Source organism: Vigna radiata, chromosome 6, assembly GCF_000741045.1.
Source record: "Vigna radiata var. radiata cultivar VC1973A chromosome 6, Vradiata_ver6, whole genome shotgun sequence".
Lineage (NCBI taxonomy): Eukaryota > Viridiplantae > Streptophyta > Magnoliopsida > Fabales > Fabaceae > Vigna > Vigna radiata.
The window spans coordinates 22969725-22977280 of NC_028356.1; positions in this window are offsets into that span (position 1 = coordinate 22969725).

Sequence of the window (7556 nt, forward strand, 5' to 3'; positions counted from 1 at the left end):
CACAAGAGATGAACTTACACCTCCTTTGAGTCTTCACAAAGGATGACCACCTCCTTCGGATGCTTCATGAAGGATGATACTCTTCCAACCACCTCCTCAGTTGAACCAAGGATGAACCAGCTCTTTCTATGTCACCGCAGTAGCACTTCACAGCTTTGCAGACAAGAGTTTCTTTAGCTTCACCAACAACACACTGTTCTCAATGATTTCAGATGTTTAGAGCGCAAGGGAAGAGTTGATTCTAGTAGAAACAATGAGCCAATTTATAGACTCAAGCTAGTGCTCTTCCATTCTTTGAAACTGGCCATTTTAACGCATTTAATTGATTAATATTAGTGTTAATCGATTAAAATGAGTACAACGACTAATTTTTCAAATCTGAAACCCCTAACGGCTAGTGTTAATCGATTATTCTTAATTTTAATCGATTAGCTAGTCGATTAAAGCAGGAATTAATCGATTATTCCAGAGCCATTTGGGTTTGCAGTGCTAGCCTCGTTTTAATCGATTAAAACTTGGTTTAATCGATTGAAACAACTTGTGTTTGATTCTAAACAGTGAATAATTACAAATAGAGTACATGAATCAAATCCTATTACATATCTACTCAACAACACACAAATATGATTATTACAAAAGCTTTCAATAGTAATGGATCTTCAAATAGTCTTCTTGGATCTTGTATTGTGCAAATCTGTACATCATCAAAACTCCATCTTTAATTTTTTGCTAACATTCTCCCCCTTTTTTATGATGATCAAAAACTATCTCCAAGTTTTAAAGCTTTTTAATAATCTGAAACAAACACAACTCATGAAAGAAGAGAGCATTAGAAAATAAAAGAACCTTTAAACTCTTTTCTCCCCCTTTTTTGATCATAAAAAAGTTGTGTTAATTAAGACTCCCCCTTAATAAAGGAATGTATGCATAATTTAATAATTAAGGAAGACAAAATATTATTTAATTTTTTTTTAAATTTAGCAAGGCAAACAATAAGAGATACAAGCAAACAAACAAGGCAAGTCTAAAACTCATCACTAACATCACTCTCAAAACGACTTTCTAATCCTAAAATCCTCTCATCAAGGCTTTTGAGATGGGTACATATTTCCTCATGGCGAGTATTTTGGATAACCATCATCTCGTGTTGAAGCCTTGCCATCTCAGACATTTGTCTAGAAAGACTTTCTAGACTATATTCTTCATTTACTTGATATGGTCCCACAACATTTGTGGGGTCAGGCATGTGGATATCTGCATCTTCATCTTCATCTGCTTGACCACCAACATCATCAGGGTGAACATAGGAGTTCCCTTGCTTGATAAATCCCATTTGCCTAAGGGAATTATCTTCAATTTTATGACCCGGAAGCACAGTCTCATAGTGCTCATTGGAGACATCTACTCCTTTGTATACACAGATTTGGGAGACAAGGCTAGGGTAGGGGAGAGGCGCAACATCTAACCTTTTGGCCTTATACATGATGGTTTGAAGTAAATGAGGCCAGTTAAGTGGAATGCTCTGAAGTATCCCGTACATGATCATGAGATCAGTCTCAGAGCACTGTGCATGGTTGGACCCCCTAGGACAGAATAGCCACACAAGTATGTAGTGCAGAAGACGTTCTTCCATCTTTAGTCCTCCAGCAAGGAAAAGACGAGTGTTGTGATGCTGGCGAGGATTGCGCAGGAACGACTGGTACACCATTATTTTGTTGAATTGGGCAAAGTCGCTAGGAACAATCTACGAATTTTCTAATACAGGAACTTTTGCCACATTTATCCAAATGTCATTGTCAAGGACAGTGTCTATACCTTTGACCCTTGTGTGGAAAATCCCATCATGAACTTTCAAATTGAAATAAAATACACGAACAAGATCGGGATAGTACCTTCCGCGGAGTTCCATGAGATGTTGAACCCCTTGTTCAATGATAAGGTTTGGAAAAGAGAAGTTGTAGGAAGTGTACCAAGCTAGATCAATAAACTTTTGTTTTAACACCTTCCTCTCCTTCCAAAATTGTGAAAAAGATTGTTGATCTTGTTCATCTGAAATCCACCCTTCAATGGAAGCATCGCGTTGGCGAGTGCTACTCTCAGACGCTTCACTTCTTCTTCTTCTTCTTCTTCTTGAAGGATCAACCATATGGTGAGACAAGAAAAGGAAATAATGGTATGCAAGGAGATTTGAATAAGGGAAGTAAGGGAAAGAGCTTAAGAGTGGTTTGATTATGGAAAGTATGCTTCAATGGGGGGTATTTATAGGTCAAGAATGGCTTCCCAACGTTCAGAAAATGGGGAACTAGCCGTTTATGGCCGTTAAGATACGTTGGCAACGACTACTATACTAAATGCAACGCAGAAAATTAAAAAAAACGATTTGAAGAGCTTTTAATCGATTAAAATGACAATTAATCGATTAATTAATCGATTAAAACTTGGATTAATCGATTAATCCATTCGTAAACACAATGAATCAGTGCAGTAACGCGTTTAATCGATTAACAAGCAGATTAAATGCGTTCATGAACGAAAACATGCATAGTTAAGCAAGAAAACACATATTAGACAATTTCTAGTATCCCTAAGTCCCTTCTAAGCTCAAAAAATCTATCCTTAGGCAAAGGCTTGGTAAAAATATCTGCTAATTGGTGCTTAGAGTCAATAAATTCTATTTCACAATCCCCTTTTTCCACATGATCTCTAATGAAGTGATGCCTAATTTCTATATGTTTGGTTCTAGAATGCATGATAGGATTCTTTGTGAGTTTTATGGCACTTGTGTTGTCACACTTAAGTGGAATATGATCTAGATGAATATCATAGTCTTCTAATTGCTGCTTTATCCATAAGATTTGTGCACAACAACTATTCGCAGCAATGTATTCAACTTCAGTGGTTGATAAGGCTACACAAGCTTGTTTCTTAGAGTGCCAGGAAACTAAGGAGCTACCTAGAAAATGACAGGTTCCACTAGTGCTTTTTCTATCTATCTTGCAGCCCCCATAATCAGCATCCGAAAAACCTACAAGGCTAGGTTCAGCTTCTGAAGGATACCATAACCCAAAAAATGTTGTTCCCTTAAGATATTTTAAAATGCGCTTAACTGCAATAAGATGAGATTCTATAGGACTAGATTGATACCTATCACACACACAAACACTTTGCATAATATCAAGTCTACTGGAAGTAAGATATAACAAAGAACCAATCATACCTCTGTACTTGGTTTGATTTACCTCTTTACTTGACTCATCTTTATCTAAATAGCATAAGGTTCCCATGGGAGTAGATGCTTCTTTAGATTTGTCCATCTCAAACATTTTAAGAATTTCCCTGCAATATTTAGTTTGAGAAATGAAAGTACCTTCCTTTGTTTGCTTGATTTGAAGTCCAAGGAAGAATGTGAGCTCTCCCATCATTGACATTTCGAATTCTCCCTGCATGGTCTTAGCAAAATTCTCGCAAAGAGTTTTGTTAGATGATCCAAATATAATATCATCAACGTATACCTGAATAATCAGAAAATGCTTTCCATCTCTTTTAATAAACAACATTGAATCAATTTTTCCTCTGTTGAAATCATTTTCTATAAGAAAATTGCTAAGCCTTTCATACCAAGATCTAGGTGCTTGTTTTAAACCATAAAGTGCTTTCTTTAATTTATAGATGTGATTAGGATGTTTAAAATCTTCAAACCCTGGTGGTTGTTCAACATAAACATCTTCTTTACTAAACCCATTTAGAAACGCACTTTTAACATCCATTTGAAATAGTTTAAATTTCATTATAGATTCATAAGCAAGAAGTAGGCGTATTGCCTCTAACCTGGCAACTGGAGCATATGTCTCATCATAATCTATACCTTCTTCTTGACTATATCCTTGTGTAACAAGCCTAGCTTTATTCTTGGTGATATTCCCTTCTTCATCCAGTTTGTTCCTAAACACTCACTTTGTTCCAATTACTTGATGAGTGTCTTTTCTGGGAATTAATTCCCAAACTTGATTTCTTTCAAACTGGTTGAGTTCTTCTTGCATTGCGATACANCANTTTTCATCTTGAAGGGCTTCTTTGATGTTTTTCGGTTCAATCTGTGACACAAAAGCAACATTCATGCAAAAATTTATTACATTGCTTCTTGTGCTTACCCCTTTTGTGATGTCGCCAATAATATTGTCCAGTGTAATCCTCTTAGTTGTTGCCATATTCTGCTTAACTCTTCATCCTGAGGATTGTCATCTTTTTCTTCAGTTGTTGTTTTTGATGAATTTTCACTACTACCTGCATCAGATTCTTCTAACTCAAGATGTTTTGCCTCAAGATCCACAATTTCATCAAAAGCAACATGTACAAATTCTTCTATTGTGAAAGTTTTCTGATTAAAAATTCTATAGGCTTTGCTTGTTAAAGATAATCCAAGAAAAATTCCTTCATCAGCTTTGGAATCAAATTTTCCCAAATTTTGTTTTCCATTATTTAAAATATAACATTTGCATCCAAAAATTTTTAAATGAGACACATTTGGTTTTCTATTCTTAAAAAGTTCATAAGGAGTACGTTTCAAAATAGGTCGAATAAGCATTCTATTTAAAACATAACAAGCAGTACTCACAGCATCAGCCCAAAATTATTTAGGAACGTTATTTTCATTTAACATAGTACGAGCAAGTTCCTCTAAGGATCTGTTCTTTCTTTCTACAACTCCATTTTGTTGGGGAGTTCTAGGTGCAGAAAAGTTATGAGAAATACCATGTTCTTCACAAAAGTTTTCAAATAGTTCATTTTGGAATTCACCACCATGGTCACTTCTAATAGCTTTTATTTTTAGATCCTTTTCATTTTGAATCAAAATTGCAAATTTTTTAAATTCCTTGAAAGCTTCATTTTTAAGAGTAAGAAAGAAAGTTCAAGTGTATCTTGAAAAATCATCTACAATAACCAAAGCATAATAATTTCCACCAAAACTTTTTATCCTTGAAGGACCAAATAAATCCAAGTGTAAAAGTTCTAAGGGTTTTAAAGTAGAGACAACATTTTTTGATTGAAAAGAGGTTTTGACTTGTTTACCCTTTTGACATGCATCATATAATTTGTCTTTTACAAACTTTAATTTTGGTACACCAATTACTAAATCTCTTGATATGAGTTTATTCAATTGTTGCATATGAATATGAGCCGCACGCTTATGCCACAACCATGGATTTTCTTCTTTCACAACTAAACATGAAATATTTTTATTTGATGCATTTTCTAAATTAATTAAATAAATATTATTATGTCTAATTCATTTTAGTGCAATTTCAGAAGAATCATTTTTGAAAATGTTACAAGAATTCTGTTCAAAGGTTACCTTGAGTCCTTTATCGCATAGTTGACTAATGCTAATTAGATTGTGACTTAGTCCTTCTACATATAGTACGTCTTTGATCATCAAGGTGTCTTTGCTTCCAATATCTCCTTTTCCAAGAATTCTTCCTTTGTTATTGTCCTCATATGTGACAAATCCTTGTTCCTTTTTTTGAAAGTTTGTAAATTTTGTCTTGTCTCCTATCATGTGTTTTGAGCAACCACTATCTAAACACCACACGAACTTCCTTGAATTTGATAATTCCTGCAAAATAGAAAGAACAAGTTATTTAGGTACCCAACTCCTTTGTATGGGTCCTTTTGGGTTAGATATTTAAAATTGTTTTGCAACCCAGACATATTTTCCTCTAGAAACACCATAATGTTTAATTTTGCATTTGTTTGAGGTATGACCTTTTCTCATGCAATAAAAACAAGATATAAAATTAGTGCTTCCTTTTATTGTTCCTTTTTCTACCCAAGTTCTGCTGGTTCTATTACTATTTTTGCTTTTAGGAACATATTTATTTTTAACAACCTTATTTTCATAATTTTTACTACATTCTCCTATGGTTGTATTTTCTAATAAATATTTATATTTCATGCAAGATTCACATTCACTACTAGCAACATATTTTTCTTTTTCATGAAATAAAATTTTGTTTTTTCAAATTTCTAATTTCTTCTGCTTGAAATAAAATTTTGTTTTTCAAACTTCTGTTTTCTTCAGACATATTTGTGAATTTTGTTTTCAAAACATTATTTTCTTTAGTAAGATCTTCAGTGTTAAATTGCAAATCTTTATTTTCTTCAAGAAGGCTATCAAATTTAGATTTTAATTCTTTAAAATGCTTTTTCAGTTTCTTATGAACAATGTCTAATTTTTCAGATTCAATTAATAATGCAGCATAGGTTTCATGCAATTCATCTTCACCAAATTGACTATCATTATCAGAATAGCTAGAGTTACTTACTTGACTATCATCATCTGCCATTAAACAAATGTTGGCTTCTTCATCTAAATCGCTTAAATCTGAAATTGTCTCATTGTCATCCTTCCATGCAATATAGGCCTTCTTTTTCTTTTAGTTTTTCTTCTCTTTCTTGTCTTCAGCCTTCTTTTGATTTGGGCAGTCAACTTTTAGATGCCCCTTTTCTCCACAGCCGTAGCATCGATAATTTGAGGAAGATCCTTGGTTTTCTTTCTTTTCGTATCTAAATCTTCCTTTACCTTTAGACTTCACGAACCTGTTTAACCTTTTGATCACAAGACTCAAGTTTTCTTCTTCGTCCGAGTCTTCATCTTCTAATTTGCCTTTGCTTCTCTCGACCTCAGATTTTAAGGCCAGACTCTTTTTGTTGTTTTTGGCTTTTGCTTCTTCTTCATCAAGTCTTCCAAGATCAAGCTCATGTTCCCTCAACTTTCCGAATAATGCCGCCATAGTCATTGTATTGAGGTTTTGTGACTCAGAAATCGCAGTCACTCTCGGTTGCCACGACCTGTCTAAAGATTTCAAAATTTTAATGTTAAGCTCATCATTGTCAAATGACTTACCTAGTCCAATGAGATGATTGACAATGTTGGTGAAGCGTTTCTGAACATCTGAGATTGTTTCTCCTTGCTTCATCCTGAACATTTCGTACTCTTGGATCAAGGTGTTCTTTCTCGCCCTCTTCACGTCATATGTTCCTTCGTGAGTCACTCTCAGTATTTCCCACATTTCTTGAGCAGTTTTACAAATAGAGACCCTGTAAAACTCATCAACCGTTAGAGCAGATGCAATGATGTTTCGAGCCTTTACATCATTTTGAACTCTTTTCTTTTCATCGACAGTCCACTGAGCACGGGGCTTTGGTTCCTGCGAATCGTTAGTAGGAATAAGCGAACCACAAGCAATAACATCTCAAATCTCACAATCAATAGACTCAATAAAAATTTGCATTCTAACCTTCCAGAATGCATATAGTTTTCACCTGTGAATAAAGGTGGTCTATTGATAGAGGCACCCTCTGCAAAAGTTTGATATGATCCTGCCATTTGAATAACTATCAAATTGAGCTCTGATGCCAATTGTCAGAACTGCTGCAGCGGAATTGTTAGCGTGGAATAACAAACCAAAAGGGGGAGGGGGGTGAATTGGTTATATTTCTTTATCGTGCCGTTAAATTATTTTTCTCACTTTTACTTACTAAGCGGATAATTAAAA